Source organism: Contarinia nasturtii, unplaced genomic scaffold (genome assembly GCF_009176525.2).
Source record: "Contarinia nasturtii isolate CC-2019 unplaced genomic scaffold, AAFC_CNas_1.1 Cnas_scaffold_350, whole genome shotgun sequence".
In the NCBI taxonomy this organism is placed as follows: Eukaryota; Metazoa; Arthropoda; class Insecta; order Diptera; family Cecidomyiidae; genus Contarinia; species Contarinia nasturtii.
In genome coordinates this window covers 1,090,665-1,105,085 of record NW_022197705.1, presented here as the reverse complement: position 1 = coordinate 1,105,085, position 14,421 = coordinate 1,090,665, and the positions used below count along the sequence as shown (strand labels likewise).

The 14,421-nt window shown below is 33.9% G+C and overlaps 1 protein-coding gene across 1 annotated transcript in view; it reads left to right on the top strand.

Moving 5' to 3' along the window:
- Positions 1–1,888: 1,888 nt before the first annotated feature.
- The window catches only part of LOC116338241 (zinc finger protein 91), a 42,846-nt gene continuing 30,313 nt past the window's right edge, over positions 1,889–14,421 (top strand). Inside the window, exon 1 of the mRNA XM_031763371.1 lies at positions 1,889–1,976. The gene's annotated coding sequence lies outside the window, so the exon portion shown is untranslated. The remainder of the gene's footprint in view (positions 1,977–14,421) is intronic.

Here is a 14,421-nt window from a genome sequence, read left to right as displayed (position 1 = left end):
ATTCTTCGGAGTAATTTCGAAACAATCAAAAAGAAGAAAAAATGTGGTGAAACAATCACACTTAGGAAAATTCCTTAAATTCTCACGTGTATACAGTACAAGTATGGGATTATTCGCGTTCAATGAGGTATTGAATTTATGGACGAAGTCTCAACAGCCACATACTTGCCGCCATTTGATTTTTCCAATTAGCAATCTTCTCTAATTATATTAAATGAAATGCAAAAATTTTCCTTCGTTTGCTGTGTGTTTTTAATTCGCGTATAATGTAATAGTCACGAGCTCATCGAAAAAAAAGGGAAATGAAACTATTTCAGAAAAACAAAGTCCATTTACAAATGGGTGCATTTAATTTTTATTTGCTCTAATTGGTTTAGGTTTCTTCGAATATATTCTGTATACAGTTTACAATTTTAAATATTCAAAGACAATTCGAATGAATGCAAAATAAGTGTGGACATAAAAGCCAAACGAATTCCAAACAGGTAAATGAATGCATGTTCACGCTTGCACCACTGAATCCAGAAAATATGCAAAAGAACAAAGTACCGAAAAGTTATCATTAAACACGCCATCGAAATAGCCAGAAGAATACAAGAACGGGAATGAATTTATCTAATTGGATATGAACAAGATGGAAGGAAAAAAAGGGACAGGGAAAGAATAAAGTCGAAAATAATTGTTGGTGGCAATAAAAAGAAATTTCATTTGGAAAAATTGACGTTGTTTATTTTTGGCATGAATGTCAGGGTGTGTGTGTGTACACAGTATCTTATTTTGGAAAATATAATAAGAAGAAAAATTAGTTTAACGCTACTTGGTATGCTGTGCATGTGTACCGTAAAATGCGAGTGAAACACGACCGAAGGGAATAAACACAAAGTTTTATCCATCGCAAATCTCGTAGAGAAAACTCATCAAGTTTTTGGGATCATCGCGTGTGTGATGAGTTTTATATTTCGCATTATACAATACAACTAATATTTTGTTTTCGTTCATTCGTTCGTTTCTCATTCGTGCGGTTGGTTGTCCGTTCGTTTTCCTGATTTTGTATTTTGCAAAATGCACAAAATAAATGGATGAATGAATGAAAAGATCACTGTCGTCAACGTAAAAAGAGGGACAATGTGCATCGAATCGAAAAATAAACGTGCATATAGCGTATAGCAGACAAAAGCCACACGCACACATTCAAACCATATGCCATGAGACATATACGAAACAGTGTGCAAAAGCTGTCAACTTCTTGTTTAACATGTCATATTAATGACAGATAGGTGGAGTCTTCTTATAAATCCACCTCTCTTGATATTACATTTTCGGAAAATCATCGGCTATTAATCGGTCACACACAGAGATAGAGAAAATGCTACAATTTCTGAGCGCATCAAACTAAAGCTATGTACTGAGTACTGAGCAACGAGCCAAAGTCATTCATATAACAATAGAATAGTACACCATTGAGAGAAAGAGAATTGGATGGCAGCATAAAACCAGAAGAGAAGAAAATAACGACGAAAATTGTTGTCTATGCGACAAGGTTTTCCCATTTCAACTATATTTGCAAATGTTTTGGATTGAGAACGTACAGCAAAGATGCTCCGTGCACAATTTCAGCCGAATATAATTTGATTATACACATGCAAATCTTTAAATGAGAGAAACCAAAAACAAAAATCAGAGTGACGCTTTATACATCAAACTTTACCTCGTACCGTGTTCAACTCACGTACGCATTGATTATAGTCATCGTTGTCGTACGAAACGAATTGAAGCGAATTGGTTGCGTTTATTATGGCGCGAAAACGCAATGGAATGAGAGCGTCCAACCGTGCGTCAAATGACAAGAGAATAATACAACAAACAAAGCTTGTTATTTATGAGTTTGTTGTGTGTACGGCTGTCAGATTCCGAGTGTAGTGAGAACATTTTTAAATAAATTTCCAATTTCTGTACGATCATCACTTGCAATTATGGTGAGTACACAATATTTTTTAATTTTTCTAGTATAAGACATTCACGACCAATAAAATGGTAAAAAAATTAGTGATAATTTTACGAAAATTGCGTTTGTGTATTCCTCTCCCATACAAATCAATCCAATGGACATTTCTTTTAAATTTTTGTTGAAATCAAGCCAAATTGCTTCGATATTTATTTCAATTGTATAACAATTTTTGCAAACGCAAGCAAAAAAACCATCCGAATGGCGAATAATCTAAAATAAAAATCAATAAAAAAGAAAATAAACATAAATCACTCTGAGCAGCAACAGCAACAGTAACAAACGTATACGTTTTTAGATATTTCGTATGTGTATAACCTCACTTCGGTGTGTGTCATCAATACCAGCTCAATGTTCTCTCCGAACGATGGTTTTTCTCTCTCTTAATGTCACTGCAATGCGATTCGATTGACGCTTGCGTCTGCCGCATCTCTTTACGTAACATGGTCGCAAACGGCGACGAACGTATCTCTGGCTGTCAATCATTCTTCAAACCAGTTGCCCCACCAATACACTCACGAATCACTCAATCAGTCGTCACAACGAATAACAAATACTTGCATTTCGAAAAGTGAACGACGAATGAAAACGCTTTGCTGGCGTGTGTGCGATGCGCTGAGGCAGAAAATCATTTTGCCATTCGTTATGTGGCCATGCCATGCATATGCAGAGTGATGTATACACATAAGAGTTGTGTGAAGTATAGCGCGGTGCGCGCACATAATATTCAATTCTCTGGTGCCAGTTCAAATTGAAAATCGGTATGGGTTTTGCGTATATGACGAACTGTTTCGGTGCTCTTTTTTGCGCAAACTGACACTGAATCTCGTCTCGTTATGCGCTCCATACGTTCTTCTTCTTGTTGTTCATTTTTTTTCCTCTCGTTCGTTCGTTCGTTCATATATTCTGTTCGTGTTTGTATTTGCTTTAGCTCCTCACACTACCATTACTATCCCGATTTTCCACTTGACGTTACTGCTCTGTGTGTCGACAGAGAGTATAAAATATAAAACGTCGCTTGACGGAGACGAGCACATCATTCGGGCTTCAAAACATGTTGATTGTGTGTGAGTTTGAGAGTGCAGCCAAAGAACATAAACATACGACGCGCGATTCATATCGCTGAGACAGCTGTGCGCGCAATAATAACTACGCCCATGCTAAAATGTTAGATTTTTGGGTTGGGCTTTATAATTGTGCTCGTTACTAGTTCAGTACAGTTCAGAAAGCACAACAACTACACAACTTGTGCGCTCTTTCTCTCGCAACGCAACACCAACAGCAGCAGTGCTGCTGCTAGTCGACTCATTGAGCCATACATATATATATCGGCAACAGCAAACCAACTGATTCGCAAACTATAAACGGATTTGACTGAAACGAGACTAGTCGCAACGTAATCACACACATTTTATTTTTCTTTGAGAACAGTAGCATATCGGCAGCTTTAAAATGTCTACAGACTGATATTATTTCGCTCTTCGATTGCAACCACATCTCCTTTTGGTCGGTTCTCTGTCTTTTTTTTGGGCCGCAGCATAACATTTTATTTTCACTTTAATATTCTCACTTAGATTGTTCTCTTCGTTCGTTGATACAATTTAAGCTGTTATTTTTACTGTCTTTTTGTTGTTCTTATCTTTTTGTTTCTTTTTCCCGACTGCCCAACTTTCTTTTATTTTTATTTTTTATCTTCAATTTGAAACAAAGTGAACTATTTCTATTAATTTATGCGTCCTTTTGAAACTTCAACGCTGATTAGTGTTTTAAATGTCGATATTTGAAACGAACTATGGTATTTAGGAGACGGCTGTCTTTTTGGTTTGTTTTATTCATCTCGAATTAACCCCTTTCTCATTTTCTTAGTGAATCAATATGATACATTAACATATACACTCTCATAATACAAACATTCTCAGTAACTGACATTGATTATTTACTAATGCTATGGCTCCGGGTCTTGGACTATAGTCAATAGTTTTATGTTGATGGCAAGGGAGAGGAAAATATATAATATACATCGTGTCTACTGCCAGCTGAGCCGTTGATATATTTAATGCTTATCACTATTTATATACGTCTCGCTCTCTTCTATTTCGTCTTCATGAAATTAAATTCCACTGCTACCATTTTAATAAGATATAAATATGTATCGTTTTCTTGATTTTCTGCATATTTTCAATGTGTTCACAAAAAAAAATTGTATAGAATAATCAAAACGATTTTTTAACAGCGCCAACCACAAAATGCTGCCAAAGGAAACGAAAATTGATTTAAAAACATGAAAGCAGACGACAAAGTCGCCGAAGAAGAAAAAAAAATAACAATCCAAAAGTAAACATATAGTAAACACAAACGTATGATGAACATGCTTAGCATTCTATTCGAAATGAGTGTGAATGTAGACACCAGTGCAAAGTAGCGATTCGCTTTCTTTTGAATATTGTTTTCCGAATTTATGTTTATCCATTGCCAATACCGGAAAAATGTTGTACAACACGAATAATTCTTCTTTTTTAAATCCAGGAAAGAGTAAATGATTTAATTTAGATAAAAATTGATTTAGGAATATCTCTTTTACGGTGTATATTTTCCCATGAATTTGTACAAACACCGAGTTGAACCACGTTTCGAGGTGTGTTCAACTGTAAATTTTCCCATTTTCCATGTAATATGAATTGTGTGCCTGTGTATTCAATTTATTAAACGATTCGATGGAGCATTTTAATTTGTGCCTGTCGTATGATTCACATCTTCATTCATTGTGCTCAGCTGAATCTATTTCGAAATTACAAATTCGAGAAAAATGTTTGTTATTTGAAATTTCTCAAAAACTGCTGTACGGCGGCAGTTAATTGAAATGGGCAACGAAATTATTCGCTTCATGCATAAAATTCCAATAATTTATAAGGTAATTATGCCTGAGTCTATTCATTTTTTTTGCATCAAATAATACACTTTCCAACCGACAAAATAGTTGCTGACTACTTGTTTTGATTGCAATTTCCAAAGATTGAATTGCCTTTTTTTTTCGAACAAATAAAAGCCAGAATTTCTTGAGAAAAATGTGTATGGCATAAGAATGTTTGTAAATATGCAGTTTACTTTTTTGCATGGGACGATTTCAGTGAATAACATGAATAAACAGAGCATTAAATATGTGAGCGTATTAATTAAGATTTAAAGGTATCGAGTTCATAGAACTTTTGCCAAAGTTATAACTTTCAGGATAATAAAACAGAGTAGTTTTATCATGCACACACTTTATGACATTATAAACGAACGGTCACATTTGCCCGTTATCGTTCGCTTATAGATATTATTATACCAATGAAGAAAATGGGCAAATTGCATCGGCTTGAATGTCTAAGCACACTCACACACACACTCACACACACAACAATTTCTTCTCGGGATCACCTTATAGTTTCAGATTGTATTTACATGAAAAAAGTTGGAATTTTTATTTTTATAGCAGTGTGATGCGATAAAATATATGCCCGATGTTTCTTCTGGATACAGTATACTTAAATATTATGTATTTTAATTCTTCAAACAATGTTTTTAATCGCCATCGTTGTTGGCGGCAATGGCTACCGTGTTGACTCAGTCTATTTTATTATGCAAATAGTAATAATCGTGGTTTGTAACAAAAATAATGACAATAATAATAAATACAAACGATGCGAATTGCAAATTGCAACATTAGTGCATTTCATGCGGTGCACACACTAACACAAAACCAACTATTCAATGAACGAGTGTTTCTCATCGCTCTTAGTGCTTTACCGCCAAAAATGTAAATATGCTAAATTATCTCCATTTAAAAAGGTCCCAATCATAAATCTATGATTAAAGCATTTATTTGAAAAGCAACTAACCGCAGCCATATTAAAATGAAAGTTTTTTTTCTTTTCGCTCGATGGTGGAATGCGTTGAGAGCACTCTCTTGTTAGACGCATTCATATTTATTCAATGTCTTAAGAGTTTCTCGGGTTGCCAAAACATCTGAACCGAACCATATTGTATAATGAACACAATTGTTAACCACACAACTATAGCTAGATGGAAATGTATTTTTGAAAAAGGTGTTTTGTTTGCTTGTTTACACTTGAAAATAACTGAGAAAACTGCATAAATGAAACGATAGAAAGGGGCGAAATTAGTATAATAGTTTTCAGGTTATATTTGAATTGGAATTTATAAATTGCGAAGATATCTCAGACATTTCGGTTTGGGTATTGACAATAAATCAATTAGAATGTGCCATTCAAATGAGAGATAACGTTGATCGACGACATTTCATCGCTTATGCAGTTAAAATGAAACAAATATAAATTCTACCTAAAGATAAAATTGTTTTCATGTTTTATTTCTTTCGGATTGATCGAAGTGAAAAAAAAAATCGAAGGCATTGAAAAGAGAACAAATCCAGTTTCATTTATTAAGAATCAAAACGGAACATCTAGCTGTATTTGAGTTGATTATAAATTTATAGTTCGTAGACAAAAGATGAATGAAGATAAAGAGCGTCTCTAAGAGTCGATGCGTACACACACACGTATACATAATAAATATACCTTTTGTGTTGATAGACCGGTGAGCAGCCCACTGGATTGAAAAAGTTGTGACTAAGTCGTCCATAATCGTTATTTACATTCGGCATATTTGTGTGCTTCAATCTTCTTTTCGTTTGTCATTTTATTTCGATGATGTATTTTGTTTATAATCATAATTTATGTATTCATCTCTTGAATTTTAAGACCATTTTTTTATCTATGTGTCACCAAGGATGGTTTCAACGATTTTGGTGTATGGGATATATGCATAAGTTTGTGTACACGGTGACATTTTACGTTATATCTTTCTGTCTATTATTCGTTTCGTTTTTGATATGTCGTCGTATGAAAAGAGATTTATTGGATATTCTATATGGAATATTGAATGCCTTTAATATCTTGACTGATCTTACCTTGATTTGATCATTCCAATTTCCCTGGAATCTAATCAAAGAAACGACCGATCGATTGTTTTTTTTTCGCGGCGATGATGTGATTTAATTATAACATAGCAACTAGAAATAATCGATTTGTTCGCCGTATTCGGTTTTGTTTACAGTTCAAATGTACTTTGCTACTCAACCAAGAATTCATTGGGAAAAAAATGTTTACAAAAATAATCCATTGGATTCAAGTGATTGTGCTGATACCTGTTTTTCAATGAGTGTGTCGTCAACGCCATCACTTTAATTGATATTTATGTATTTGTTTACAACAATGCCCGTGTTCTTGTTAGCTAACCAGCTCGTAATAACACCTAAACGCTGTGTTTTAACAAGCAATTCCAACCGTCCGCAACATACTATCACATAGAGTCTATATATTGTCTTCGATGTTTGCATTTTGCATTTCATTTGTGTATATAAAATACACGCGCCATGGCAAAATTCCCATGTTTGGTACAATGAATTGCCAACAAAAAAGCGAACAGTTGTTAACGAATAGAAAACTACTGTCGATTTTCGATGCTGCCGTGTTTTTTATGAATTGTTATTTGAACTTTATCGACACGAAACATAATAACTTTGGTTAAATATTTACAACGTTTGCTTCTTATTTGATTTCTATTCACTGTTTTTGTTGTTGTTGTTGTTATTCGTACACATGCAGTGGCGGCAGCACTAAACCATAATAGTACACAGGCATATATAAATCATATTTCAATTCAAAACCGTGGAGATCATGGCACACAATACGGGATCTCGCAAAAATGAATAACACGCCATTTTTTTTCTCCACGCTGCACATGTTCAAATGTTAAAAATATAATAATTTCACCTTTGCCACAGACCGAACCGCGGTACAAATAAATAATTGTAACATTTATAGAGAGAAGATCGTTTGGTTTGTTTTTTGTTTTCATTCGCTCTTCTCTCTCTCTCTCTTTCCGTTTTCTATTTCCATATTCGTCGTTTGGCGCGTGCACGTTTATGCAAACATGCGATATGAATACATAATGTGTTTGGCAAAATCAAGCATATAAAAATCATAACAAGCGCATTTGTATTGCGTCCAGTTTTATTTACGAATTCAATTACACGAATATCTGTGATTCGAAGACCACCACGATATATTTCAAAGTGTTAAATGGAATATTGTGTCCCCTTCAGAATATGAATTTGATGCGAGTCCTTCCGATAATAATTGGCATAATAATCGTTTTCATTAGAAACGCGACAAACACCTTCGCAAACTTCAATTTCATTGAGTGACGGTGTGCACACAGATCTCATCGATGCGCACATGATCCGAATAAATCGAATGATGTTGCTCACTGTTTGCGATAGTATGAAAAAAAAACAAGTGGTGGCGGTACATAATGCATTTCAGGTATGAGTCGTGCATGTGTTTTCCCCGCATTCAAAATATACACCGTACAAATGTGTATATAATTTCTCTTGGATTTATTATTTATCGGCCATTAACAGCATCACTCGTTTATTGGGATAATTAATGGTTATTTTAGGATAAAATGTCGCCGGCTAAATGTTTTCCTTCTGTGATATATATTTCGAAAATGGTTTGTGCCAATGTTATTAGTAAGTCTATTTTCGCTACCATTTCGATGGTAGACGCTCCTCTAGCTTGTACATATGGCTGATGCGAATGAACCACCGAGTGCGTGGTGCGAAAGTTAAATGGCATGGTTTTTCATTTGCACATACATACACACATATATTCAAAATTATTGCAAATATTATTATTGTTGTGATCTCATTCACATTTTGTAATCACAGAGTGAGCAACGCTAGTATGAGCTGCCGTGGCTGATAAAAAGGGAGATATGGTTAGAGAATGAAAGCAGGGACTATAAACCAATAAAGTGAAAAACATAAAGTATCTTCAGCATTTGTTAGGTATATTTCACCGTTTTGGAGCCCATACACGCTCCACCATATACATACAAATAATTGGCAAGCAAAAGAGTGAATGAGAGAGTACGAGCGACCAAAACTAGCACGCGCGCACAATCATAATCACATTATACGAGTCTATAGAAGCTTTTCCAACTGTACGCGCGATTTACGTTCGTTTAACCAACCAACTATTTATAGTATGTAGTTTATGTTTTGTTGCTTTTTATTGTCTGCATTCTGGCTCTGGTCTCTCTCTCTCTCTCTCTCTCTCTCTCTCTCTCTCTCTGCTTGCTCTATATAAAAGCAAAGCAAGAACATGATATTAATTGGTGTAAAGTTTACATTGTGGTGCATGCTTTGGTTCCCAAATGCACCATCATGAGAGAGAGAGAGGGCTTTGCGAAGAGAATGAGAATTTAATATTCGTGTAGAGGCAAAGCAAAGCAGATTTTTTTTTATTATGGAATAGACATCTATTTAGAAAGCCGTTTATTGGAACAATCACATGCCGAGTAATTTTCACAGCCCTGCATGCACTTGCTCCACTCACACCCCATACATGCAATGCATGATGCATATTCCATTATATGCCACTATGCAAAAGATTCACGCAACGTTAGTTAATATGCTCTCGTTCGAGTTTTGAGTGAAAATTTTAATAAATTATTTAAAAATATAATTTTCATAATATTTATGCATTTTAACATCGTTGACAGGCGACTAATAAATAATTAAACTGAAATAATAACCTTCATCGTCGTCGTGTATTCATCGTCAACCCATCTATGACTGGCTGGCATGTAGTAATAAGGCCAATGTGGCAGAAACCGTGCGAAATTATACGTGCTACATGTAAAATTCAGCAAACACAACGACATCTCGATAAATCTATTTCCAGATGCATATATGTGTATTTAATATGCATCCCTTTCTGTTTTCCTGATGTGCACTCCTGCTGTTGATAGACTTGACTAAAAATTAATAATGCTACATTGCATATTCAAACGAGCTTAAAAATCTATACAATTTTTTCCCTATCTCTTCGATTCACGGCCTCAAAATTGGCCGTGGTTTGTGTAATCATTTGAAAATTAAAGTGAACAAATTTCAAGTCATTTGGCAGCATGTCCAGGCGACACATTATCCGTGCCAACCATTTTGAACAATTAACCCGATTAATTTCTGCTAAAGGGCGAATTGCGCAGAAATAATTGACCAAACCAAAGAGCTGAGCAAAAAAAATGTAGCGTGACGGTTTTATTCTGAAAGCAGATTAATCAATATATCCATCTTCTATTTTTCTTTTGTGCTGAAAATAAGCAAACGAGTTTTAAGCTAATAACGATGACACATGACAGAGTTCTTTTAAAATCCAGCGTTCCAATATATCATTGAGATTGGAACGGAAACATCCGAATGAATCGCTAATTAAACGCCAAACATTCAACAATGCGAGAATGAGATGCAAAATAAAGCGGCATGAAATGACAAGCGCACCGAAAATGTTGATTTGTTGAAAATGAATTTATAAAGATCAAAAAAAAAAACACACATTCGCTGTATATATTCGGCGATCCGTTGTTGTTTTCAATTCTCTCTCTGTGAAATGAAAAGAATGAAGTGGCTCAAAACGTAAAAATGGCAAATTCCCAATGTAATTAGCATAATATTCAAATAAATTACGTTGATTTATCGCAACTGATTCATTCCTATCACAAAAGGTACACACATACACACATAGGTAGATGTATTCGCATACAGGGACCATATTACAGATTTGATTTGAATCAAATTGAGTAAATTCGTAAATATATAGCCTTTTGCTGATGAGAGAGAGAGAGAGAGTAAGTGTGTGCCGCGCTCTTTGAAGGTATAACTTTTTAATTTACACATTTTTCAAGCAAATTTAATGAAAAAGAATATTTTCATCTTCTCTGTCTGCATTTTGATAAGATAAACGCTATTGCCGAAGCAAAAATATCACAAACAAAAAAAAAACGAATCGAGTATTTATTTTCCGTGCTAATATAATGCCGTTGATGAAACGAGCCAATTTAGGATCAATGCACGAAACATGAATGTGTATTTTTCAGGGGGGAATTTGTTTCGACAATGGTATACTCTCAGCATTTTTTTTGTTCATTTTATTATTACTTACGAGAGAGGTATGCCTGAATCTATTTTTAGATGCGGAACAATTCTATCAGTTTACAACGATGAAATATCATGGACATTCCCTTTGAAAATTTATGTATTTAATCCTCGACAGTGACAGTGATCATTCCCTCACAAAATGTTGTTTCTCTTTTATTTTTCTCTCCCTCTCCATTGAAAAAAAAAAGAAACGATCTGGGAATGATATCAAAATATGCATAAATTATCAATAAAAATCTTTGATTTAATGCGATCAACAATTAAATTGAGTTTCATTTTCAGCATTCAAAATCCAATGAGACAGCAGTTAGCTTCTATTATTATCGTTAACATAAATCTTTCACTTATTTTTTTTGTTGTTGTCTATGATTCTACACCAAAATTTCAACGTGTTCCCCATTTGACTGCATTCTATCTCTCTCTCTTCCTTTTTTTCCATCGCCATCCATTTGATATTACGCATTTTAAACGTATTTTTGTTTTACCGATCTTCTTTCCTTTTCAATTCGACGTCGACAGCGAATCATATTTTTCAATGTTATTGATTTTCTATGTCCAATAAATTAAAACGAAACAAAAAAAGATTCGAACAACTTTACACATGATGAGATTAATAAACGAAATTCGATTGAATGCATAACGAAAAAAAAGATGACGAATGTAACAAATGTATCGAATTTATAAAAAAAAATTGGATAAAAAAAAATCAAATCGAAACGTTGAGAGATTTATATGCATATGCTTTCATGTGAAGAATTCCAATGGCAAGCAACCACAACGTATGATGATGCTATTTGTGTTGATGTCTTTGTGCGTTTCTGGTCTTCTTAACTCAATAAATTTCCGTGAGTTATGGTTATGTCAGTGGTTTTGAATTCGTTTTAATCAAATGGTTTTCATCGAAACCAAAACCATTTCCAATTTCTCATTATCATCAATTATTATGATCAATTCTTTGTTTTTTTTTTTCTCTCATCATCTTCTTTGGCTCCATATCCAAAATAAGCTAAAATCCCAATTCGAATGAATTGAATGCCCATCTTCTGCTATCATGTGTGTGACGAATGTGAATGCAGCTCTGACATACGGCTACTATCAGATTAAAAGAAGAATCATTTTAATATACTTTTATCGCTACGTATTTATGTGTATTACGATAAAATAAACGAAGATAGACGATCGGCATTTGATTCTTGACTGTGAAATTAAAATGGATTAATCCAATAAACTACTTTATCCATTCAACGTAATTCTTAACATTTGTATTCAGAAATTCAAGATGAAATTCAACTTATTTTAATGTTCTTGCAAAGAATTTTGCCATATTTATTATTGGCATACATTTAATACGATTTGTCGTTTCGATTTTTATGTCAACTGCACGGAAACAACAAATAATTAATCCTTCTTCATATAAGAATTGCGACGTTAACCGTGGACTTTTTTTCATTTATAAACATCTAGGGGGTAGACACGAATTATAAAACTTTGAGTCATGTGAATCACAGTGAATCAAATGAATCATTCAAATGTCAAATAAGCATCACTTTTGGTTTTACTAACATGATCGTTCATTAAATTCTAAATATTATCGTTAATTTTATTTGGAATTTACTAGAAAAACACGAAATAGATAAAAAAATAATGAGTTAATACATTTAAAAAAAACGTCAAGAAATCATTTTTTCGAAGACAAATAATTTTAATTGTTCAATAAATATTTCTTGTATGACACATAAATGACATTTCAAATGTCATCTAAACAATGTGAATCTTTTGAATCACAGTGAATCAAATGAATCATGTCTACCCCCTAGATAAACATATCCATATGTTGTGCTCCGTTTGTACACTGTTTATCGAATAATTTACACATATATGTATATAAATTGTTCTTTTACTTTGTACCATGAACACCATCCACCAAAAATGTAAGCCAGCACGACATTCACATTCACACACTCACATTTATTCAATTTTAAACGTAAACAATCCCATACATTTTGCCGAATGCTTCTACGGAATGTGAAATGCTTTCTCGCTTTCTCCCTCTTTTTCACTTTATTACAATCTAACATGTGTCTAGAGGTAATTAGGATTGAAATGAGAAACAAACATAAAATTAGACGCCAAAATAAGGTGGCAAGTGTGCTATTTGATGGGGTAGTAAAAAATAAACGAAGTAAAAATTGAAATACCACTTGAAAAATGTCATGCATTTGTTACACAAGCAGCTCGTTATAATGCGCTGATTTGTTTTCATTAAACATGTTCTAATTAAGTGGGCGTAGATAAATGAACGTATTTATCGTTTCGGAAATTGATTAGTGAATGTGCTAAAAATTTCGTTACACTTTCATTGTTGTGAGACAATATAATTGATATTAAAATAAAAATTGTAACATGTTGATTACACCATATCTGAAAAAGACGAAACGTTCAAATTAGTTTAGCTAGATGTTGGCTATAGCCATTATAATGAATCGTCTATTCAACGCATTGTTCGCTACAATGTTTGCTGTGGATGTTTTTACAGTCCGCATTGTGATAATCTGTTCGTTCGTAAAATCGCAATTTAAAAGAAATAAAGATTTTTATCGTCGCTTATCAGTTTGTGTGTCAAAACATGGCAGTAAAGTGGATTTTCTAAGTCACCCGGTTTTGACATCAAACTTTTATTAACAAGCGCATAAAAAAGCATATGAAAAGCTCAAGGACGAAAATGAATACAGTTTTTTTTGTAGTGGTATGGATTAAATGAATCAACAGACAGACATTTTACCATTCAGTTTTTACCCTCTCAACTGATTCGTGTATTTAGACGCATTCCATTCGGCTTGATTCTCTCGCATTTTACACACTTACTTCATGATCTTTGTTTTATTTCACAAAAAAAAAAAATTATTTTTATTATATGTTGTATCACTTAAGTGCTAGTGAAATGGTTTTGTGGGCAATGAAAACAAATTTTACGATCGTAAAATTGAAGTAAAAATAAAATGGAAAAGTCGCGCACAACGAGCGAACCACATAAAGAGCCACCAAGTGTCAAAATGGAGAAGAGTCATCGACATTGGAGTCGTTTCTTATTTATAGCGTCAACATCTAAGCAATGAACTACTAGATACTTGTTGTCTGGATTCAGTTACGTATGGTTCATTTTTTGTGGTTGTTCTCCATCAGGATGTCGTAATTTAGAGTTTTTCGGATCATTTGGAGATTGATACCTCGTAAAAAGTCATCATCGTTGGTAGTTATGTGCCTGAGCATCACTAAATCGTATAAAAACCGTTTTAGTATGGCACGTGTTCAACTCTTCAAACGATTTTTACCGACCAATTTTCCA